Source organism: Heterocephalus glaber, unplaced genomic scaffold (genome assembly GCF_053883595.1).
Source record: "Heterocephalus glaber isolate CG9 unplaced genomic scaffold, H.glaber_assembly_v1.0 deba00001600, whole genome shotgun sequence".
NCBI classification, from domain to species: Eukaryota; Metazoa; Chordata; class Mammalia; order Rodentia; family Bathyergidae; genus Heterocephalus; species Heterocephalus glaber.
Window position 1 is genome coordinate 30,036,294 of NW_028258372.1, and position 26,703 is coordinate 30,062,996.

The window sequence follows — 26,703 nt, forward strand, 5'->3', positions numbered from 1 at the left end:
CCACCTCTCAAAAGGCAATTTCTGGGGTAAATGAGGTGCAAAAGTCTGATAATCAACCACCTGGACACCCTGAACTGATAGCACAGGAAGTAACAAAACAGATGAATGCGGCTCTAGAAAAATTCAAAGCAGAAATAATCTCCCAGATAACTACAGAGATGGTGAACAGAGTGAAAGACATGATTAGAGGCTCTAGAACAGAAACTGATAAAAAAAAATAGATGAGCTCAGAAACATGCTGGAAGCCAGGAATGCCCAGCATAAGAAAGAAATGGAAACCATGATCGCCCAACATAAGAAAGAAATGGAATCCATGAAACAGATTCAAACAGATGTTCAGGAGATTAAAAACTCCACTGAAAGCATGCAGAGCAGATTAAGAAAATCTGAAGATAGACTATCAGGTATAGAAGACAGGATTGCAGTGAAGGACCATGAAAACAGAGATTTCTTAAAAATAGTAAGGGACCATGAGAAATCAATACAACAGCTGCTAGATGATGCAAAGAAGAGTAACATAAGACTGATAGGAGTCCACGAAAAAACAGGAGAAAGTACAATTGACATAAAAAACTGTTCACAAAATTAATGGTAGAAAACATCCCAGACAGAGGAGGAGAATTGGACATACAGATAAGCGAGGCATATAGAACTCCACCTAGCCATGATCAAAAAAAAATCTATACCTAGACATATAATAGTCAAGATCCCAGACACCCAACAGAAGAACAAAATCCTACAGGCAGTTAGAGAAAAGAAACAAATCACCTATAAAGGGAAGGCCATCAGAATCACGGCAGACTTCTCAACACAAACCCTCAAATCAAGGAGAGCCTGGAGCAAAAGTATTTCAAGCCCTAAAAGAAAATAACTTCCAACCTAGACTGTTGTATCCTGAAAAATTATCTTTCAAAATTGATGGGGAAATTAGATACTTCCATGACAAAGAACACCTGAGAATTTTCATGAACACCAAAGCAGCACACCAAACTATTCTGAGCAATATCCTAGAAAAAGACAACAAAGGTCACAATTCCATGAGGCTCAACAGAGGGAAGCCACCAGACAAAGGGAAAGGGGGAAAAAGAAATAAAAGCCAACAACAGTAAAACATCATAACAAGGATGAGTCAATATCTCTCATTTATAACTATCAATGATAATGGCCTCAATTCACCAATCAAAAGAAGCAGACTGACAGAATGGATAAAGAAGCAAAATCTAGCAATATGCTGTATACAAGAAACACACCTAACTCAAAAAAAAATTTATAGACTGAAAGTAAAAGGATGGAAAACAGCTCTCCACGCAACAGGAACCCAGAAAAAAGCAGGGGTAGCAATCTTATTTGCAGACAAAGTAGATTTCAAACCAAAACTAATTAAGAGAGACGAAGATGATCATTATATCCTTGTGAAGGGAACAATCCAAGAGGAAGAGATGACAATCCTAAATATATATGCACCAAATACAAATGCCCCAACTATACAAAACAAATATTAATGGACATGAAAAACCAAATAAGCAATAATACAGTTGTAGTGGGGGACCACAATACCCCACTATCACAAATAGACAGATCATCTAGACAAAAAATTAACAACGAAATTCTAGAACAGAACCAAGATATTGAACAAATGGACTTAATAGATATTTACAGAGTGTTCCACCCCACAAAATACACATTCTTTTCAGCTGCACACAGGTCATTATCCAAAATAGACCACATGCTAGCTCACAGGACATGTCTAAGCCAATGTAAAAGAACTGAAATTACCCCCTGAATATTATCAGACCACAGTGCAATAAAATTGGAGATCAATAACATGAGAAACTGCAAAACTCCCACAAGCACCTGGAAATTGAATAACACCTGCTGAACAACCAATAGGTCACAGAGGAAATTAAAGAAGAAATTATACAGTTTCTACAAGTAAATGATGATGCCAGTACAACATTTAGGAATCTATGGGACACAATGAAAGCAGTTCTATGTGGGAAACTTGTAACAGTGAATGCCCATGTTAGGAAAACAGAGAGAACTTGGATAAATAATCTAATGCACAACCTCAAACTCCTATAAAAAGAAGAGAATAACAAACCCAAAGCCCACACAAGAGAGGAAATTGTAAAGATCAGAGCAGAAATCAATGCAATGGAGACTAAGAGAATGATACAAAAAATTAATGAATCAAAGAGTTGGTTTTTTGAAAGAATAAATACAATCTATAAACCTTTAGCCAACCTTGTCAAAAAAGGAAAGAAAAGACTCAAATCCATGCAATTAAGAACGAAAAAGGGAAAGTCACAACAGAACCAGCAGAAATCTAGAGGATCATCAATACCTACTTCCAGAACATGTACTCTAATAAAATGGAAAACACAGAAGAAATGGACAAATTCCTAGATACATATGAATTGCCCAAGTTAAATGAAGAAGATATAGAAATTCTAAACACCTCAATTACAATGAGTGAAATTGAAAATCTAATAAAAAATTTACCAATGAAGAAAAGCCCAGGTCCTGATGGCTTCACTGCTGAATTCTACAAGACATTTAAAGAACTATCACCATTACTCTTTAAACTCATCAAGGAAATTGAAAGGGAAGTAAGGCTTCCAAACTCATTCCTGGAAGCAAGTATGACTTAACCAGGGAAAGATCCAACCCAAAAAGAGAACTACAGGCCAATCTCCCTAGTGAACATAGATGCAAAAATCCTCAACAAGATACTGGCAAACAGAATACAGAGGGTCATCAAGAAGATCATACACCCTGACCAAGTCGGATTTATCCCACGGATGCAAGGATGGTTCAACATATGTAAATCAATAAATGTAATACACTATATTAACAGAGTCAAGGACAAAAACCATATGATCATCTCAATAGATGCAGAAAAGGCATTTGACAAAATCCAACACCCATTCATGATAAAAAAAAAACCCTACAGAAAATTGGAATAGAAGGTCTTTATCTCAACCTGATTAAGGCTATCTATGAAAAACCAACAGCCAACATCATACTAAATGGTCAAAAACTGAAAAGTTTCAGGCTAAAATCAGGAACAAGACAAGGATGCCCACTATCACCACTCCTGTTCAATATAGTTCTGGAAACATTAGCCATAGCAATTAGACAAGAGAAAGGAATAAAGGAATAAAGGAATAAAGATAGCAAAGGAAGAAGTTAAACCGTCATTATTTTCTGATGATATGATACTTTACATAGATGACCCAAAAGACTCTACCAAAAGACTTCTGGACTTAATTGACAGATTCAGTAGAGTAGCTGGATACAAGGTCAACACACAAAAAACAATAGCCTTCTTATACACAAATAGCAGACTCATTGAGAGAGAAATTAGGGAAATAATTCCTTTTACAATAGCATCCAAAAAAATGAAATATCTAGGAATCAATCTAACAAAGGAAGCAAAAGACCTCTACACTGAAAACTACAGAACTCTGAAAAAGGAGATCGAGGAGGATATAAGAAAATGGAAAAACATCCCTCCTTCCTGGGCAGGAAGAACCGGAAGAACCAATATAGTGAAAATGGCCATACTTCCAAAACTGCTATACAGATTTAATGCAATGCTGACTGAAATTCCAACAATATACTTCACAGAGTTGGGGGGGGGAAACAATCCAAAAATTCATTTGGAACCAGAAGAGACCTAGAAAACCAAAAGCAATTCTAGGCAACAGAGACATGGCCAGGGGTATCACAATACCCAACTTGAAGCTATACTACAAAGCTACTGTGATAAAAACAGCATGGTACTGGCAAAGAAACAGACCCAAGGATCAGTGGAATAGATTAAAAGATTCAGAAACAACTTCAGACATACTCAGCTACCTCATCTTTGACAAAGGAGCCAACCACCCTCATTGGAGGAAAGATAGCCTATTTAATAAATGGTGTTGGAAAAATTGGATTCCAATCTGTCAGAAATTAAAACTAGACTCATATTTATCACCCTTCACTGAACTAAGATCTTAGTGGATTAAAGATCTAAATATTAAGACAGAAACACTAAACTTGCTGGAAGATAAGTTAGGTAGAACTCTTGAGGATATTGGCATAGGAAAAGACTTTATGAACAAAACCTCAGTAGCATGGGAACTAGCACTAAGAATCAACAACTGGGATTTCATGTTATTGAAAAGCTTCTGCACTGCAAGAGAAACCACCAAGAGAGCTAAGACATAACCTACAATGTGGGAAAAAAAATTTAGCAGCTGTAACTCAGACAAAGGGCTACTATCTAGAATATATAAAGAAGTGAAAAAAATCAGAGCCCCCAAATTCAAAGACCCAATTCAAAAATGGGCACCTGAAATGAACAGACATTTCTCAGACAAAGAAGTAAAAGCAGCAAATAAACATATGAAAAAATGTTCAACATCACTGGTCATTCGAGAGATGCAGATGAAAACAACACTGAGATTCCACCTCACCCCACACATAATGGCTGCTATCAAGAAATCAACCTATAACAAATGCTGGTGGGGGTGTGGAGAGAAAGGAACCCTTCTCCATTGTTGATGGGAGTGCAGACTAGTGCAACCACTATGGAAATCAGTGTGGAGATACCTCAAAGAGCTAGGGCTGGAGGTCCCATTTGACCCAACTATTTCCCTGCTGGGTATTTTCCCAAAAGAATTAAAAGAATCATACCACAGAGATATATGTGTACCCATGATTATTGAGGCACAGTTTGTAATAGCTAAAGCTTGGAAACAGCCCAAGTGCCCATCAACTGGAAACTGGATAAAGAAGATGTGGCTTTTTTATAAAATGGAGTACTACTCAGCCATAAAGAATGAGAAACTAGAGTCATTTATAGCTAAACGGATGCATATTGAGGCCATACTCTTAAGTGAAATAAATAAGACACACATGTGTAAATATCAAATAGTTTCTCTAGTGTGAGAAACTGAGAATGTAAATAAGGACTAAAAGGATTAATAACTAATAACTGATACTTCGAAATAGGAAAAGGTCAAAGGGGTAGGGGTCAGGGGAGGGGAAGGGGAAAGGAAAGAATGGAAAGGAAAAATTATGAGAAAAGAGGAAAAATGGAAACGAAGTATGTAAATAGAGAAGAGTTTAAGGGTGAAGGGCCCACAGGTAATGGGGAAAAAATAAGAACAAAGATACATCATGTACAGGTACAAGCACCCAAAGATAAACCTAAATGTATTGTATACCTAAAATGTACCAATAAAAGAATTTAAGAAAAAATTTAAAAAATAAATAAAAATAGTGATTATGAATGTGATAACAATGGCAACAGCTTTTCATGTCTAATATCTCCTTAGTCATGAAGACATTAGAGGGATCAGAGGCAATATTCAAATTTGTCTTCTCCAGGATTTGCCAGCAGAAATTGCATCCATGATTGGGACTGTTTCATAGGCAATTTCTTTCATATTGAAAACATTCCCAGGAGACGATTCCTCCTACCCATGAAGCTGCCCTTTGGCAAACAGATCACAACTCTTACCATTTTGACAGAATCCTTAAAAAAAATGTGCTTTTATGAATATTATCTCAGTTAAGCTTCACAAAAACTCTACAGCAAACAAACATTAAAGAGCTTAACAACACTTACAGTAAAGTCAGCAGTTAACCTTCAGGTGATGGAATTAAAGCTTGAATTCATATCCATATGATATGCTTTCATTTGGGAGCCAGGTGCCTACACAGGATCCTGGTTTCACTATTTTGCCAAAAGTTCCTGCTGATTTCTACACTCTCAGAATACAGCTCTTAAATGACTGTTGGCAACCAGTTTAGGTCAATATTTCAAAGCATGTATACAATTTGTAGCCAAATATGCAAATAAATAAATATGGTAAATATGCATGTCCTGTATTAGAACTGGTTTTATTTTTCCACTTGGGAAGTCTTTCCCAATGTCTCTTTAGTCACCTAAATTTCTTATCCACACTCTTACAGGCAAAGGAAAACCAACAAAACAAGAACATTAATTTTTTCCCCTTATAAATATATCTTTATTACATATATAAAAGTGGATACTGAGAGTAGGTAATTAGCATTGTTCTATGTTTCTTTGATGCTCTACCCATGTATAATAGGGCATTTTATCCATTTAAATTTCATTTTCATCTTGCAGATTGAAAGTATAGGGAAAAATAAATGTAAGAATGGATATAAATTATTTTACAATTATAAAGCATTTCAAGGTATTTTATTTTCTAATTATCTTTATTTCAAAGATGACTGTAGTTTGTAGGGCTTTTTTGGGAACCTCAAATGCAAAATAGAAACTGATATATATGTATCTTTTATAAAATTATTAGATTCATCTATTCAAAGAGTTTTATCTACTGGGGGAATAAATGTAAGCATCAGCCGGGTAGACCAATCTTTCTGGTCAAATACTTCATGTGTAGTATAGGATTTATAGTGAATAAAGTAACATTTAAAAGTAAAAAAATAAAAAATAAAAAATAAAAAAATAAATAGAAATTCTAATTCAAGCTTGCTGTTAACTTGGTGAGTGGCTTTGTGTAAAACGCTTGATAGCTTGGAACCTCACCTTCCATACATGAAAAGGTGAAGGTGATGGTACTTGTCCTACCCCTTCACCTGACTGCTGAACAAATTAAATATGATAAATTAAATGTACTGATGTGAAAATTTTAAGCACATTGTTATGGCTTGTGGTTAGATATGCCCCCAAAGCCTCATGCATTCATAGGTGGAGCTTTGTCAGTGGTGGCTAGATCTAGAGTGTGTGATGCTGGAATTGACTCATGGCACAATGGTAGGCTCAAGGGCACTAGGATTAAGGATATGAGTGCTACTTTCCTGAAGAGAAAGAGCTGTGGCTGTCCCTTGTTGCTTTGCTACCCTCTGCATGTCTGCCAAGCAACTCCGCCTTGGAGCCAGCCAATTATGGTCTGAAAACTCTACAAACTGTGAGCTAAATAAACCTTTCCTCTTTAACTTTGGTTGTCAGGTATTTCATCTCAGCAATGAAAAAAGTAACTAAGACACACACTAATGTAAAGCATTAGGATAAGCTTCTTAGAAAATAATAATACCATTCTCACAATTACATCCTCACACAACGTTCTCCCAAAAGCTTTTTATTTTTAATGACCTAAAGAGTTGTGATCCAGCAAGGTAAACATTGCTTTTCTAAAGATATTTTTAAAATACCAAGTTGGCATTTGGAGATTGGTAAGTAGGTAGGTAGATATAGATAGATAGGCAGATAGATAAATAGATAAATAAATGATAGATAGATACTGACTTTGTTTCCTGGTTTCTAAAAGCATTATCTTCCAGAATTTCCTTGAAAGAGTATTTGATCCATAACTTATACTGTTTAGAATTCCATTTATCAAGAAAATGACCAAAGAGAACGCAAAAATAGCAAAATGTATTTAGGTTTTCAAACTGTAAATGGGCCAGAGATTTGAATCTTAAGTACCAGCAAATGAAAATTCTTTGTTTGCTTTGTTTTGGTTTTCACTATCCTTTTCTAAATGAATTCTGTAGTCCAACATGTGCTAGAGAAGTGGAGTAATATCTTCCCCATAAATCCTAAGCAGCTATCTTGGCACAGCTAAAATGTATTTTTCAAAAACAATACAAGAAAATCTTTTATATGATAATAGGTGTTCATCAAAAGATAGCTACTGCTATTAAAACATAATCACACAGTGCACAATTTCTGCTTGGCAGCTACTTAACTGGATACAGAAATAACCATATGGTCTGGTAATCAACATTTATTTCCATTTCCTACATAGTCACTGAAAAAAGCTGAGGTCAGTACAACACAGACTTTTATAATAATCTAGATTAAGCTCTAATTTCCCCATTGTTAAATTTTCCATTTGGAAGTTTATTATCATCATGTGTTCATTAATAACATAAAATGGCAGTGTTATTTTCATTAATAATGAGAATTGCCCTGCCTGTACAGTTTCTTGGGGGGAAGAAAGCAAAGCTCATAAAAGCAGGAAATATTGAAATCTAAGACTCATTCCCTAGGTAAATTTCTGAATTATGTATATACTTTTATCAGTTCCTTTACAACTAAATCGATGACATATACTTTTTTTTTTTTTTGCAGTACCAGGGATCGAACTCAGGACCTTGTGCTTGCAAGGCAGGTGTGGTGCCACTGAGCTAAATCCCCAGAGTCTAGTCCCTTTTATTTTTCTGAAGAGACTAGAAGGTAGCAGCTGTTCAAGAATGCTTAGTCGGTTGGAATTAGACTGGCATCAGTATTCCAGACTCTTCTACTCTGAAAATACATAGGAAAGTAGATGACAGGGACACTTACTCATGGTTCTATTTCCCAAAATGCATAATCATAATAGTACCATACACTTATACAACACTGGCTGTGTGCCAGGTATTGCTCTAATTGTTGCATACATGTGTATGTGTATGTCTATGTGCATGTATGTGTGTGTGCGTGAATGAGTGCGTATCATACAATCTTGACAACAATGTTATGAAGAAGTTATTATTATGATCCTTCTTTATGGATGGTAAAATTGAGGTCAAATGTTACTCAGCTCAAAAATTACAGTGCTGAAATTTAAACCCAGGCCATTTGGGCTCTGTGCTTTTACCCACTATCCTATACTGCCTAGCATGGACACTTATCCAAGAATGATGGCAGTTGGAGGGCCCACCTCAAATCATTTTCCCTGAAGTACCACAGAGAAAGTTTTACTAATTTTAAGGACAACAGTAGTATGTACTACTGTCTCCTTTTCCTCCAGTGATCCCAGGACCTTAGGTTTTTTTTAGAATTATAGTCTCTACAGTTGGACCCAGCAGAATTCCTGGGCCACTTTAAGAAGTTCAAGGATTGAACTGGTCATTCTGTTGGTATCAGTACAGTTTTGATGGGGAAGCACCACTCTGAGTTCCAAGAATTTACAAAGATAAAGGGAGAATGACCCTTATGCTCAGACACTGCTATGGACTGAATTGTGCTCCACCTCCCATCCCAGCTCAAATTCATGCAGCAAAACTCTAGTGCCTAGTGTGATGTCATTTGGCGATGGGGTTCTTCAGGAGGCAATGAAGTTTATGTGAGGTAATGATACAATTAGTTCATTTACAAAAAGAGACACAAGAGAGCTTCTTGCACTTTCTCTCCACTATCTAAGGATAAATAGAGGTGTCAGTCTGAAACTTGAGAAGAGAGGTTTCATCAGAAATTGACCACTTCAGTGCTTTAACCCCAGATTTCCAGTCTCTAAGACTGTGAGAAAAATAATTTGTTTAAGCCACCCACCCTATGGTATTTGCTACGGCAGCCTGAACTGAGTAAGACAGACCTAGACAAGGTTTAATGGCAAAGACAGAACAGGCTTGTACATCTATTTTCATGGAAGAGATTCAGGCAGGAGGAGGAAGATAGATAGAAGAGATTCACTGGTGGAAGTATAGATGTCCATTCACAGACAAGGTAAACAAAGAAGGATGGGTGCTTGTTACTGAAGCAGATAATAATTGTTTTCATTATTACTATTGCTTACTCATTACTTAATATTTAACATATTCTTATTTAGTTCACCGAACAATCCCATGAAAAGCTAAAATCTAGAGAGAATATTTCTCTTCCCAAAACTACACAGCAAAAACTAGCTGGACAGCCTCAACATTAGCTCTGATTCCAAAGGCTGAAGCAGAGAATGGCAGCTTCCAGAGCTGCTGATATATACAGCATAACAGAAATCCAACAAATAAGGCCTAGATTCAAAGTCTTAAAAAAATAAAAGAATGTACTTAGTTTTAGCTCCTGTCAACACAGCTTCTTATTAGTGAACTGATTCTCCCTTATAAGTTAATCCAATGTGAATAAAAGTATTAGCCAAATTTGGACATGGATACTACTACTAATCTCAACAGATTCTTAAGGGGGCTTTATCTGGTCAAAGTGATCATGTGCTTTTAAAATCTCAAGTCACATTCTCTTTCAGGTGAAAATTGGGAAGGTATCAATGCTTTAAATTTAGTAACAACATATTTTATAGGATTTTAAAGTTGAAACCCAAAAGTACTCTGTTTCCCTATGTGATCTTATGTGAAGTCACTGAATGCTAAAAAGTTCGGTCAACACTTGTTATTTCAGTATGTCTGTATTTTTATCTGATGCTCTCAGTTCTGAGAATTATGTTGTCAAAAACATCCCAGTACTTAGGAAAAACTGCCCCACAAATTAGTAAACGCATTCTCTGTCAACCATCTGGCAAGCTATTAAGTGAATGATTTGCTTTGTGCCAGCTAAATGATTTCAACACAATCTACAACCAGATGTCTTCTGTTTTTGAACAAATGATAGGAAGTAATTTCTAACTATCCACAGAGGTATAAATAGTGGGAAATCTTAGCTCCATGTAAAGTGCAATGCAACAAACTGTGGAGTTCAGAACCCAATACACATTATTCAATTTTCTCTCAATTTTTATAGATATTTTATATTTCCCAAGATTATTTCAAAGATCAAGGAAAATGATACATTCAGAAGTAAACAGATGACAAATGTTAGTTCTATTTGTTTTATTCTGAAAATAAAATTTCATATCAAGAAATATAAATTATGCATATATATGAGTAAAATTCATATTGTAATAAAATATGCCTGATTTGTGTTTTCAAAATTATTCAAAGGAATTCTAAGAATATTCTTTTTATTCAGCAATTCTTTTCCCTTCATTTTGTCAATTTTCACTAAAAATCTTATTGCTATTCACGCACTTATTGTCCTTTTTTTCCTATGCCTGGTCACCTGCTTCTTCAAGCTGCAAGACACTTCCTCAAAGCAATACAGTACCTTTGAGAATAGCTCGGTGAACGTGTCTTCAAAGCCATTTTCTTTATTTTTCTAATCAGTACCTGAGCTCTCTTGAATAAGTCACTAAAAAATTAATTATCTTTCTTTATAGACTTAGACATTCACTCATTTTCATCCCTTCTCCTCATGTTCAATAGTCTAAGAAATCTTGGTGAACTCTCAGTGAAATATACATATTCCTTTTATAGGACTGATAAAAGCCCATCCTGTATGATGCATGGTGTGGCATTCTTCCCAGGATGGAGACAGAGGGGAGGCCTACTGGCTGCTTGGTAGGACTCACAGTAAGTACTTTACATGAAGGTTTTACTATGATTCAGGTGCTATTTATAATTTTCAGTAATTTTATCGAGGTATAATTGATATTCAAAAAGTTACATACATTATAATATACAACTTAATGTACACTTTAAAGTATATAACTTAATGTTTTATAATATTTATGCAACTGAGAAACTACTGACACAATCAAGAGTATATATACCACTCAAAAAAACTTCCTTGGTATGCTTCATAATCTTTTTGTGCTTAAATTCTTCCTTGAATTTGGTTGGCATATTACTAATCAATTATAGTTTGCATATAAATGATATTTTGCTATATAAAAAGTCCCTTATCTTTTAACTTTGATTAGGAATCATCTTCTCCTCTAAAATATTTCTATTTCAGCTGTTTTCTAAACAATCATTCTTATTAGAGACTCCTCATTATAGGGAGTCATTCTAACATAGCCTATGGTTAAAATCCTTAGCCTTAACATAGCTTAACTGAGAAAAAGATCTTGGTAGGTTTTTTTATATACAGATACTCTAAAAATAAAAGGCAACTCTTTACAAAATATTCATGTATAAAAAACAAGAAAACATAATTCTGACAAATATTTAAAGAAACTATATATATATATATATATATATATATATATATATATATGGAAAAAAAGCAATTGAAAACAATGATTCCTAACTACTGTAGTTCTGAAACTTCTTGATTTGTGGTATTCTTTGTTACCATGGGTAAAACCATTTCTCTTTTTTATTGAATGAGTTTTTGAAAAAGCAAGGACATTCTCACGATAACATCAACATAATTTTACAGTAGCTTTTAAAGCTTTTATCCTTCTAATATGTTACATCTGATCCAACTCAGGATACCCACTCCTCCCCAAGAAATTCAGGCTGTTCACATCCTTATATCATCCTCTAATGTCCTCTACTCTTGCTCTCCTCACCATCTCTCAAAAATCCAACTCACCACATAAGGTCCAGGTGAAGCACAACCCTTACTAGGAAGCAGTGATAGCCGACAGTGATTTCTCACTGCTCTTCCTTCCTAGAATCATGGCATATGCATTTTGGTTAACATTTGAATTACATTTGGGGTGCCTTTAAACATGTACAAACTCAAAACCATGCCTCAAGGGATTGGAATTCAACAGGCATAATTAGAGCCAAGGAATCTACTCTTCATGCCTTCCTGCAGATCCAAGGTGACCTCAGTATACAATTTCATTTTGAGCTAAAAGAATTTTAATTTAGCATTCTGTGTAGTTCTGGTCTACAGACAAATTATTCCAACTTTTGTCTATCTGAAGATGTTTTTATTTTGTCTTTGTTTGTCGGGAGCAATTCTACATGATTTTGGGGAAAAATCACTTCATAATTAAATCATGATTAGGCCTAGTTCTCCTGCCTACAGGCCAGCTATGCCATGTCCAGACATAACTGTTTTTGCCTCCGATCACAGCTAAGACCTCAATGGTCCAGTGATGCTATGATGCTCCAGGGCAGGACTACACTAGCTGGAGACATCCTGGGAGAAACTGAATCTTCATCTGCATACCTCCTCATTGTTTTAGTATCATTGCCACCACCCTCTGAGTCATTTGCTACCTCTGTTTCTGCTGATGTTCTGAATAAAGATGTGGCAAGCTGGGGTCTGCGGTCTTTGCTGCCCAGAGCAGCACTGATCAGGCCAAAGCTCAGCTTCTTCTCTAAGTCTCATTTCTGTCTATATAGTAACTAACTCACTTTGTGCTGTCGTGGCTCACAGGAGACTAGGACCTGATGCACAGGTTCTACTAACATCCCCTTTCCCTGGGCCCTACACTTGTTTTTGAACAGCAACTTCAGTGAATAAATACTTCTTTTTTGCCAGCTTTTTGTTTTCCTTCAACAGTTTATGTTTATTTTCCCAATGTCTTCTGGGTTCTACAGCTCACACTGGAAAGTCAGCCATTCTATCAGTAATTTCCTTATATTCCACACTTCCCTCTAGACTGGTTGCTTTCAATATTCTAATCCTTCAGCATTTTGACTATGATGTATCCAAGAGTAATATTCTCTGTTTTTACTCTTGAGATTTGCTGAGTTTCTTGAAACTGTAAATTAATATTTTGTATTAATAATTGTGGAGTTTTGGGCCATTATTTTTTCAAATAATTTTTCTAATTTCTTTCCTTTCCTAGTTTTTCAATTACAAATATATTGTACTGTTTAATAATGTACCAGAGGTTTTTGACATTCTGTTCATTTTTCTTAAATCTTATTTTATTTCTGTTCTTGGATGGTGTAATTTCTATTGATCTTTTCCAAATTCACCAATTTTTTCTTTCACTTTCAAACTTTGGCTAAAATCAATTAGTATTTTTTAAAATTTCATTTAAATTATTTTTCAGCTCTAATATTTGTTTTTATAAAGCTACAATTTTTCTGTTAAGAAATATATTTTTTTAAATATTTACTGTATTTTCTTTTAATTTTTAAAATCTTAATAGCTGCTTGGAATGCTTTAATAAATCTAACATCTGGATCATCTCAGAATCAGTTTCTATTAGCACCCTTATTTCACCAAATAGGGATTACAAGTTTCTGTCTTTTTGCATGTTTTACAAAAGTTTGGTTGAAAATTGGCTATTATAAATATTCATAATTCTGTCTTGCTTTTCTAATAATTATTAGAGTGTTATTCTAGTAGTCAGCTAAGTTGCCTGGATCCAAACAAAAATATTGTGTCCCTCTATGGTATGTAGTCTATGGTTTCTTACAGTTGCTTTTTTCTTTATTCTATTTTTTCCATATATATGTGTCTGTATTTTAATTTTTCATATATGTATATTAACATAGTTTGATCATGTCTTTCCTCTCATAACATTCCTTTATACCCTCTGCCTCTATAGCTGGGTTTTTGTTTTGTTTTGTTTTTTCCACCAGATCACGGTAAGCTCCTCTCATTTTGCAAAATTCTAAAGTGCAGTTAAGGATGTGGGCAGAGATAACACCCAGTCTCTCTGCAGATTTTGTTTCTGAGGATTCCTCCCTAATTTTTAGAAGCTCTACTATATTTGGCCTCTGTACCAAGACATTCCAAAACCCTCCAGTTGTCACTTTCTGCTACCTTTTCCATGTACATTTAATAAGTGCACTCAGAGTAAATGCAAAGGAATTGAAGTTATCCTGTGTATATTATCAGAACATAGTGCAATTAAACTGGAGATCAATAGCATAAGAAACCATAAGAACTTCACAAACATATAGAAATTGAATAACACTCTCCTGAACAACCAATGGATGACAGAGGAAATTAAAGAAAAAATTAGATAGTTTTTACAATTAAATTATAATGCCAATACAACATACAGGAATCTGTGGGACACAATGAAAGCAGTTCTAGGAGGGAAATTCATAGCAGTGAATGCCCACATTAGGAAAACAGAGCAAGCTAAAATGAACAACCTAATGCTGAATCTTAAGCTCCTAGTAAAAGAAGAGAAAGACAAACCCAAAGCTCATACAAGGGAGGAAATTATAAAGATCAGAGAAGAAATCAATGTAATGGTGACTAAGAGAACAATATAAAAATCAACAAATCGAAGAATTGGTTTTTTGAAAGAATAAATAAAATTGATAAACGCTTAGCCAACCTTATCAAAAAAAGGAAGAAAAGTCTCAAATACATGCAATTAGGAACAAAAAAGGTGAACTCACAACAGATCCAGCAGAAATCCAGAGGATCATCAATACCTACTTCGAGAACCTGTACTCTAATAAAATGGGAAACACAGAAGAAACGGACAGATTTCTAGATACATATGAATTACTAAAGTTGAACAAAGAAGATATAAAAATTCTAAACACCCCATACACAATCAGTGAAATTAAAAACGTAATTAAAAATTTACCAACAAAGAAAAGCTCAGGTCCTGATGGCTTCATTGCTGAATTCTACAAGACATTTAGAGAAGAGCTACTGCCATTACTCTTAAAACTTTTCAATGAAATTGAAAGGGAAGCAATTCTTCCAAATTCATTCCAGGAAGCAAGTGTTACTTTGATTCCAAAACCAAGGAAAGACCCAACCAAAAAAGAGAAATACAAGTCAATACCCCTAATGAACATAGATGTAAAAATCCTCAATAAGATACTGCCAAACAGAATACAGAGGGTTATCAAGAAGATCATAGACCCTGACCAAGTTGGATTTATCCCAGGGATGCAAAGATAATTCAACATACATAAATCAATAAATGTAATACAGAGTCAAGGACAAAAAGCATATGATCATCTCAATAGATGCAGAAAAAGCATTTGACAAAATTCAACACCCATTCATGATAAAAAAAAAACCTGCAGAAAACTGGAATAGAAAATCTTTATCTCAACTTGATAAAGGCTATCTATGAAAAATCAACAGCCAACATCATACTAAATGGTCAAAAACTGAAAACCTTTATGCTAAAATCAGGAACAAGACAAAGATGTCCACTATCACCACCCCTGTTCAATACAGTTTTGGAAACAGCCAGAGCAATTAGACAAGAGAAAGAAATAAAAGGAATAAAGATAGGAAAGGAAGAAGTTAAACTGTCATTATTTGGTGATGATATGATACTCTACATAGAACACGTTAAAAACTCCACGGAAAAACTTCTAGACTTAATTGACAGATTCAGTAGAGTAGCTGGATACAAGGTCAACATTCTAAAATCAATAGCCTTCTTCTACACAAATAACAGACTTACTGAAAGAGAAATTAGGGAAACAATTCCTTTCACAATAGCACCCCAAAAAATGAAATATCTAGGAATCAATCTAACAAAGGAAACAAAAGACATCTACGCTGAAAACTACAGCACTCTGAAAAAGGAGATTGAGGAGGATATAAGAAAATGGAAATATATCCCTTGTTCCTGTGTAGGAAGAACCAATATAGTGAAAATGGCCATACTTACAAAACTACTATACAGATTCGATGCAATCCCAATTGAAATCCCATCAGTATATTTCACAGAACTAGAGAAAACAATCGAAAAGTTCATCTGGAACCAGACGAGACCTAAAATAGCAAAAGCAATTCTAGGCAACAGAGACACAGCAGGGGGTATCAAATCCCCAACTTTAAATATGCTACAAAGCCACTGTGATAAAAACAGCACAGTACTGGCAAAGAAACAGACCCAAGGATCAGTGAAATAGACTAGAAGATTCAGAAACAACTCCAGACATACTCAGCTACCTCATCTTTGACAAAGGAGCCAACAATCCTCACTGGAGGAAAGATAGCCTCTTTAATAAATGGTGTTGGAAAAACTGGATTTCAACTTGCCACAGATTAAAACTAGACCCCTATCTAAGTAATAAGATCTAATTACTAAAACAGAAACACTAAACTTGCTGGAAGATAAGTTAGGTAGAACTCTCAAAGACATTGGCATAGGAAAAGACTTTATGAACAAATACTCAGTAGCTCAGGAACTAGCACAAAGAATCAACAACTGGGATCTCATCCTATTAAAAAGCTTCTGCACTGCAAGAGAAACTACCAACAGAGCGAAGAGACAACCTACAATATGGGTAAGAATTTTTACCAACAAAGGTCTACTATCTAGAAGATACATAAAGAACTAAAAAAAAAAAATCAGACACCCCCAAATTCAAAAATAGGCATCTGAAATGAACAGACATTTCTCAGACAAAGAAGTAAAAACAGCAAATAAACATATGAAAAAATGTTCAACATCACTGGTCATTCGAGAGATGCAGATGAAAACAATGCTGAGATTATACCTCATCCCAGAAAGAATGGCTGCTATCAAGAAATCAACCAATAACAAATGCTGGTGGGGTTGTGGGGAGAAAGGAGCACTTCTTCATTGTTGGTGGGAGTGTAGACTGGTGCAACCACTGTGGAAATCAATATGGAGATACCTCAGATAACTAGGATTAGAAGTTCCATTTGACCCAGATAGTCCCCTGCTGGGTATCTTCCTGAAAGAATCATACCACAGCGATACATGCTTACCCATGTTTATAGCAGCACAATTTGTAAAAGCTATAACTTGGAAACAGCCCAATTGCCCATTAACTGGAGACTGGATAAAGAAGATGTGTTTTTTTTATAAAATGGAGTACTACTCAGCCATAAAGAATGAGAAACTAGAGACATTTATAGCTAAGTGGATGCACATTGAGGTCATACTTTTAAGTGAAATAAATAGGACACACGTGTAAATACCAATAGTTTCTCTGATGTGAAAAACCAAAAGTGTAAATAAAGATGAAAATGTATAATTGATATTGTGAAATAGGAAGAAAAGGTCTAAAAGAGTAGGGGAAGTGGGATCAGTATGGGAAAGGAAAGAAGGGAAAAGAAAAAATATGAGAAAAGGAAAACATGGAAACAAAGTCTTTGTAAATAGGGAAGGGAGGACAGGGTGAAGGGAGGGCAGGGTAATGGGGAAAAATAAGAACCAAGATACATCATGTAAAGGTACAAGATCCCAATGATGAATGTAACTGTACTGTATACTTAAAATGTACCAATAAAACTAATGGAAAAAAACAAGTGCACTCAGTTAAGAAAAGAATCCCACTTGCATACCTTTATACCTTTATATTTTTATACTCTATATATTTTTATCTTTGCAAAGCAGATTTTTCTCTACTCTTTTTTTATTTTTTCATTAAGCCTCTATCTGTATATATGTAGTCTAAGCAGTCAACTATGGGCATAGACAATTCATGTTCTCAATTTGTATCTACTTCATCTGAGGGTCTTGTGCTGCCAGGATTTTCTTTTAAATTTCAAGCCACTTTCTTCCCTAAACTCTGATCTTGGCAAAATTAGCTGGTAAAGTTGTACATAATTTCCTCCACCCTTTTCCACTGTCATATCTGTGAGAGTTTGGTATAACTCTTGAGTCATAATCTGCAAGCTCATAATTCAAAACCATTTGGTTTGCAGACTTCATTTTGCTTTTTAAGTGTCTTCATATAGTTTTTTCAATCTAGTGTTTTATACAATATTCTACAACTATTTTATTCCTCTACTATTCATTACATGTTTTGAGCTGTCATTTATCACACACCTAATGTCAAAATATGTACTAATAAATTACATAAAATAACTGGTTTATCCAATACATCAATCCTAATAGAATAATATTAAAACTCTAACAAGTTAAGTAATTTGTTCAACATCACTTAACTAATATATTTTAAGCTTAGGAATCAAACCCAGATCTGACTCCAAAATTATTTGGTAAAACATTTCTCATAATCAAATATAATAGCCCTATGATACTCAAGAATTAATTAATATTGTTATATATATATGACTATAGCTTCCTGAGGTATGAATTATCATAAAAATGACATCCTGCATCATCCAAAGATTAGTATTATAATCAAGAACTTTCAAAGACCATAGAATATCTACAGCTGTGAATAAATTATCAATTAATAGACTCTTACAAAATGTCATAGTTCATTCATTCCTAAAATATACATTAAAACACTGGGTGATTTATAACATGCTTTAAAATATCTGTGTATAACTTTTTAGAAAACAGAATTTATTTTAAATTATTAAAAACCAAAATTGGTCATTCATGGTAGCACACCTCTGCAACCTCAGCATTTGCAAAGCAGAACCAGGAGGATTACAAATTCAAGGCTATCCTGGGATATATAGCAAGACTCTGTCTCAAAACAAAATTCCTCCTTAAGACAATATATCCCCCAAGATATCAGTAATTTAAAAGCTTCTTTTGTATATAGTCTTTTTTAAAATTAATTTTATTGGACATTTTTGGTATACAATATAATGACATTCATCATTGGAAATTTGTACTTTTACATAATATATCTTGGTTCTTATTTTTTCCCCATTCCCCTGTGCTCCCTTCAATACCTCCACCCCTTCCTACTTACAAAGACTTTGTTTCCATTTTTTCATTTTCTGATATTAATTCCATTCCCTTCTTTCCTTTCCCCTACCCCTCCCTCTTCCCCGTCCTCTTTGTAACTTTTCTTCCTATTTCACTTTATCTATTATACCTTTTGATTCTTATTTACACTTTCAGTTTCTCACACCAGAAAAACTATTTGGCATTACACTTGTGTGTCCTATTTACTTCACTTAAGAGTATCACCTTAATGTGCATCCATTTAGCTATAAATGTCTCTAATTTCTCATTCTTTACAGACCTTGAGAAAACAATACAAAAATTAATTTGGAACAAGAAGAGACCTAGAACACCAAAAGCAATTCTAGGCAACAGAGACAAGGTAGGGGGTATCACAATCCCCAACTTGAAACTATACTACAAAGCTACTGTGATAAAAACAGCATGGTACTGGCAAAGAAACAGGCCAGATGGCCAGTGGAACAGATTAGAAGATGCAGAAACAACTCCAGATATAGTCAGCTACCTCATCTCTGACAAAAGAGCAAAACACCCTCACTGGAGGAAAGACAGCCTTTTTAATAAACGGTGCTGGAAAAATGGGGTTTCAACTTACCAAAGATTAAAACTAAACCTATATCTCTTACCGTACACTAAACTAAAATTGAAGTGGATTAAAGACCTAAATATTAAAACAGAAACACTAAACAAGCTGGAAGAGAGGTTAGGTAAAAACTCTTGAAGACAATGGCATGGGAAAAGATTTCATGAACAAAACCTCACTGGAACGTGAACTAGCACAAAGAAGCAACAACTGGAATCTCCTCTTATTAAAAAGCTTCTGCACAGCAAGAGAAACCACCAACAGAGCTAAGAGACAGCCCACAATGTGGGAAAACATTTTTACCAACTATTCCTCAGACAAAGGTCTACTATCTATAATACATAAAGAACTAAAAAAAATCAGACCCCCCCAAATATAAAGACCCAATTCAAAAATGGGCATCTGAAATGAACAGACAATTCTCAGACAAAAAATTAAAACCAGCAAATAAACATATGAAAAAATGTTCAACATCACTGGTCATTCCAGAAATGCAAATGAAAACAATGCTGAGATTCCACCTCACTTCAGAAACAATGGCTGTTATCATGAAATCAATCAATAACAAGTGCTGGGGTGGTTGTATGGTAAAAGGAACCCTTTTCCACTGTTGGTGGGAGTGTAGACTGGTACAACCACTGTGGAAATCAGTATGGAGATACCTCAAAGACCTAGGGCTAGAGATTCCATTTGACCCAGCTATTCCCCTGCTGGGGATCTTCCCAAAAGAATTAAAAGCATCATACCACAGTGATATATGTGCACCATGTTCATACCAGTACAGTTTGTAATAGCTAAAACTTGGAAACAGCCCAATCGCCCATCAACTGGAGACTGGCTAAAGAAAATGTGAGGTTTTTTTAAAATAAAATGTAGATAGTCTTTGAAACACAAGACCAACTACCATCATCACCATTGCTACTTTTTGTTCTTTTAAAACTTCCTGTTTATTTAGAATTTCACACAGTGGCTTTTCAATTAGATACTTAAATTCTACTATGAGTCATGAATCATTATACATGTGAATATAAAATCAAAGGAATGACTGTCATCTAACTTAACAGTTTTATTTTTTTTGTTTCAAATACAAAATATTTATTACACAAAAAAGTAATAACTGATAAACTACCAATATGTTGAACTTAGAAAAAGTACTAACCCTAACCCTAACTCTTGAAAAAAAAAAGACATTTTTATTATTCAAGCTAACTTACTTCCAAGTTACAAAAGTTACAAAATTTTGGTTTAAAAAATGCTTCTCTATGACTGCCTCGATTTATTTTGCTATGTGATGACAAAAACAAAGTATCTTTGAAATGCTTTGGGTATTTAAATGGATGTTTGTTACATAAATTTATATAAATAACTTTTATATCAGTAACAGGCCAACATATACCCTCCCTAAACACCCTTTTAGTAGAAACAGAAACCATTAATGATGCAGAATAAAACTTACAGTACCTCTCAATTTATATACAGCACAATATAAAAATCTGACTAGGCTAGTGATATTTAAAGAATATGGTTAGTCTCTCCTGGTATTACTGAATATGCTAGTACTCTCATCAAATGAAAAGTATTTCCATTATCTCATATTTTCCTCTATATTCCTTGTCTCCAGGTTGGAATAGCCCTGTGTGGGATAAGTAGAAGTGGCCCAGAGCCTGTTGGTCCTATGCTTTTGGTTTGTTCTTCCCAACCTTTGGTAGATTTGTAAAGCCTAGAGGGATCTCTACTAACATCATTTTCAACCTTTTCCTTTAATTTTGCCAATCTTCTTTGTTTTTCTGCCTTTTCCTCTTCTTTTGCTTGCCTATCTAGAATTTTCAATTCAAGTTTATATAAATCTCTTTCTTGAAACCTGGAAATTTCATCAGCAACAGTTTTTCTTTTTTCTGCCTTTTCTGCCTTTTCTCTTATCTCTTTCTCAAGCCTCAAAAATTCTTTTTGTTCTTTCTTCTGCTGGGTGTAACTTTCTAATAGTAATTTTAGTTTAAGCTGGCATTGGCGTTTTTTTGCTGCTTTTTCTTTTTCTCTTTCTCTTCTTTTAACTTAGAAGCATATTTCATTGACAGTTCTGTACTTTTGTGTTTTTTCCAAGCTTCAACTGTCAACTTCTGTTTCTTTCTTTCTTCCTCTTTTTGCTTTTGATTACCTTCTGGTTTATTATGAAAAAGCATAGGAATATTGTCTGCCTTCTCTTTTAACTTGAAAATTTCTTGCTTCTTTTGCTGCTTTTTAGTTTTCTAATTCTGAATAGACCTTTTTTTCTTTCTTCTAGAGTCAGAAATTTTTGATACCATTTCTCATGCTGTTGAACTTCATCCTGTGTTCTTCCTGGGAGGTGTTCTAGAACTTCTTTCATAAATGCAGGCTTCCCTTTATGTTTATTTCTCACTTTTATAAAGTTCTGGTGGTCATAATTATCCCAGCCCCCCTGTCACCCTCCTGTTTGCTGCAGAAATTTTTCAAAATCTACCACTGCTGCTGGAAGAGTATTTGATTTCATTTTGTCTACAGAAACTTTACTTGAGATTGCTCTGAAAGATTTCTCAGTTTCTGAATTACCCACAGCCCATGTGTCAATTTTTCTTGACATGGCGCTTGATTCATTATTTGTTGCTTTTTCTTCTTTAATAAGCTCATCATATATCAGTCTTTGTTCTTCTTTAAAAGTGATGATTGCATTTTCAATTTCTTCCATCATTTCTCTGAGCTTTTCAACAAAATCAGGTGTAGGCTTCACATCTTTTAACTGATGCTAAAGTTTCTTTACATTGTTTTGTATTTTGGCTAATTGTTGCTGGATTTTTGCTCTTTCCATTTTTCTGCTGTTAATCAATTTATTTTCCAATTTTTCCAGCATACTGTGCTCAATACTTAAGTCATTTTTTTTTGGTTGTAGAAACGACTGTGTTTATCTTTCTTTATAATAATAACTTGATTTTTAAGTTTTTCTGCTGTGCGTATGAATTCTGCTTTCTTTGTCCGACTAACTTTCTGCTTCCAGTTTTGAAGCTGAAAAGGATGAACTCCACCTGAAGTGCTGAAGCAGCCATGACTCTGTTTGTCACCGGCGCTGCTCCAGCCCGCCCCAGTCACCGCCCCAGCGACCCAACAGATTTATTTTTTAAAAATAAGTTGTAGTCACTTTTGAGAACGCCAATTATAGGTAATAATGCTACATGAAATCAACTCTTATAAGATATTCTAATCTATACAAATCAAGAAAGAGGAAAATGACAACTACCTTATTGGGAACACTAAATCAAAATAGATTTCAAACAGATTCTTCAGGTGCATTTATTTGTTTCAGTTCTTTATTTTCTGAATGCACACAGACCAACAAATTTCATCTATGGATTCCACAGAATGTTGGAGTCATCTTTTGCTTTTTTCCACTTAAAACTACGTTGCAGATTGTGTGTGATCAGGTAATTTATTTTTATAATAAACAAATGCTTTTGATTTCTGATAAGGAAATGACTAACAAGAGTAGTGAAAGAAGTACAAAAAATTGTTACAACTGGAAAAGTATTTGTTTAAACCTTTTGACTTAGTAGACTCCAATACCAACAACAAAAATCAAAGCAAGCTATTTTCTGAAGAAATATACTCTCGTAATCCAAATCAAATTAATAAAGGCATTAACAGCAAGTAAAGTAGCACTAACTTTCTCAATGTAGTGTCAATATTTTGTGACATGAAATTTAAGATGTATATCTAAAATGCACCAAAATATGTTTTACTAAAAAAAAATCAAAAAAATCTCGCCTTAGGTTAAATAAAATGTTATCCAAATTTTTAAAAAGAAGCAATATAATAGATAAGGTCTCCTTAAATTGTGGGTTGGCTGAAACTGTTTGATTTTTTTACTATTTCCACTATTTCCACTTCATTTCCTGCCATGTATACATTTAGTTTTTTAAAAAGTAATTCTTTTAAAACAATCAAGCACCATGTTTAAAAAAAATACGTAAGTACATAAGAGCATTTTTCTCAGCTAGTGAAAAAAATGTAAAAAAAAAAAATCCCCAATTACAACATTGATAAAAGAAACATGAAAATAGTCCCTTGAGCCAATTACTGCCACTTTCCTAGAGTATGTTAACTCTGAGAAGTTTCTGAGCTCATACTCACCAGGTCATATGCACTGATATTGGTAAAATAAACAGTATTACTCCCAGGAAAAATTGCAAGTTGGTAACAGATTATTAAAATTGAAAGGCCTTTTTACCTCTACATTGAAAACTACAGCACTCTGAAAAAAGAGATCGAAGAGGATATAAGAAAATGGAAAGACATCCCTTGCTCCTGATTAGGAAGAATTAATATAGTGAAAATGGCCATACTTCCAAAACTACTATATAGATTTAATGCAATGCCAATTTAAATTCCAACAATATATTTCACAGAACTAGAGAAAACAATCCAAAAATTCATTTGGAACCAGAAGAGACCTAGAAAACCAAAAGCAATTCTAGGCAACAGAGATATGGCAGGGGGTATCACAATCCCCAATTTGAAACTATACTATAAAGCTACTGTGATAAAAACAGCATGGCCCTGGCAAAGAAACAGATCCAAGGATCAGTGGAATAGATTAGAAGATGCAAAAACAACTCCAGACATATTCATCCCCCTCATCTTTGACAAAGGAGCCAACCACCCTCACTGGAGGAAAGATAGCCTATTTAATAAATGGTGTTGTGGATTTCAACCTGGCAAAGATTAAAACTAGACCCATATCTATCACCATGCACTAAACTAAGATCAAAGTGAACTAAAGAACTAAATATTAAAACAGAAACACTAAACATGATGGAAGATAAGTTAGGTAGAACTCTTGAAGATATTGGCATAGGAAAAGACTTCATGAACAAAACCTCAGTAGCACAGGAACAAGCACAAAGAATCAACAACTGGGATTTCATCTTATTAAAAAGCTTCTGCATGAGTGAAGCTCAGCTGGTCCCAGCACCTGGAAGGAAGCTCCCCGCCTCCATCTCAAGCTGCCAGGGCAGAGAAGGTGAGGCGCGTGGGCGCCAGAAGCACACACACCGGCCCCCGCCGTGGAAATGAGAAGACACATAAACAAGCCTCAAAAACAGACTTCTGGATCACCTACAGCAACTCCAAAGGGAAATAAATGAGATGGAACACTCTGATACTCAACCACCTGGACTTTCTGAACCGGCAACAAAAGAGGATCTGGGAAAAATGAAATCAGAAATAATTACTCAGATAAGAGCAAAGATTTTTCTCATGGTGCAAGACATGATTAATAAATCTAGAGAGGACACAGATAAAAAAAATAGAGGATCTGAGGAATATGATGGAATCCCAACATAGGAAACAAATGGAATCCATAAAACAGATACAAACAGATTTCCAAGAGATTAAAAACTCCATCAAAAGTCTGCACAGAAGAATGAACCAATATGAGGATAGAATTTCAGATATAGAAGATAAGATTGCAATTAGTGAGGAGGAAAAGAAAGATTCCTTTAAAATTGTAAGGGAACATGAGAAATCAATCCAGCAGCTGATAGATCATGCAAAGAAGAATAACATAAGACTGATTGGAGTCGATGAAGAAACAGGAGAGAGTGCAGATGACATAAAAAAAAAAAAAACTCTTCACAGAAGTGATGGCAGAAAACTTCCCAAGGAGGGGAAAAGAACTTGACATACAGATAAGTGAGGCATATAGGACTTCAGCTAGCCTTAATCAAAAAAATCTACACATAGTCATATAATAGTTAGGATTCCAGAAATCCAACAGAAGAATAAAATTCTACAAGCAGTGAGAGAAAAGAAACAAATCACATACAAAGGAAAGCCCAGCAGAATCACAGCAGACTTCTCAATGCAAACCCTCAAGGCAAGAGGAGCTTGGAGTGATGTATTTCAAGCCCTAAAGGAAAACAGCCTCCAACCCAGACTGATGTACCCTGCAAAACTATCTTTCAAGATTGATGGAGAAATAAGATACTTTGATGATAAAAAAGAGCACCTCAGGAACATCATGAATAACAAACTGGCACTCCAAAAAATTTTAGACAATACCCTAGGAAAAGACAATGAAGATCACAACCCCAGGAAACCCAGCAGAATGAATCCATTGGGTGTGACAAATTAAACGCAAAGGGGGAGAATCCAACAAAAAGAAAAAGTCATGACAAGGCTTTTAAAACTTTTGACTTCATCTCCCTAATGAGTGTATCATTCAATCTTATTATTGTACTGATTAATATTTTTCTGATTCTAGAGTTGCACACCTTTCCTTGTGCTATACTGGCTATTTATCATCTTCTTATGTCTACATTTCAATTGGGTTGTCTATTAATGAGCTCTAAGAATTCTTTATATATTCTGCTCATAGGTTATATGCATTGGAAATATGGTCTGTTTAAGGACTACTTTTCATTTTAATGATGTCATTTAAAGTTCTAAATTTTGACGGAATCTCATTTATCAATTTTTTTCTTTTACACATCATGTTTTTTGTATCCTAGGTAGTTCTTCCTACCTTGAATTCATAAATATTTTCCCTTATAATTTCTTCTTAAAGTTTTATACTTTTAGTCTTCTTATTTAGGTTCATAGATCCCTTCAAGTTATTTCCATGTATGGAAAAAAAGGGTTGAGGTTAATTTTTTATATACAGATACCAAGTGTTCTAGTGCCGTTTGCTGAAGACACTATCTCTTCCTCAGCTCTTGAATCGAGTTTATATTCTATAAAATGCTAATGTTAAATAATCTTTCAAAACTCAGTGAACCATATATGTGTGGTTCTATTTCTAGATTCTCTGTTTTATTCCAATGATCTATATGTCTTTCCTTACACCAACACTGCCTTGATTACTGTAGCTTTAGAAGAAGTCTGAAAATTGGGTGCTAAACGTCTTCCAACACTGTTTTTGTTTTTGTTTTTGGCTTTTCTTGGTCCTTTGTACTCCTACATAACTTTTAAATTTCAATATCCAGTTCTTCATTTATACCAAGTATACACAGACCTGAATTTTTATATATACCTTGTGTTTTCTAA

At 34.6% G+C, this 26,703-nt stretch overlaps 1 long non-coding RNA gene and 1 pseudogene across 4 annotated transcripts in view; both read right to left on the reverse strand.

Annotated features, from left to right (window-relative positions):
- The window catches only part of LOC106010911 (uncharacterized), a 169,453-nt gene that overhangs the window by 70,951 nt on the left and 71,799 nt on the right, over positions 1-26,703 (reverse strand). The window lies entirely within an intron of this gene.
- LOC101724620 (coiled-coil domain-containing protein 112 pseudogene) lies at positions 19,627-22,770 on the reverse strand (annotated as a pseudogene).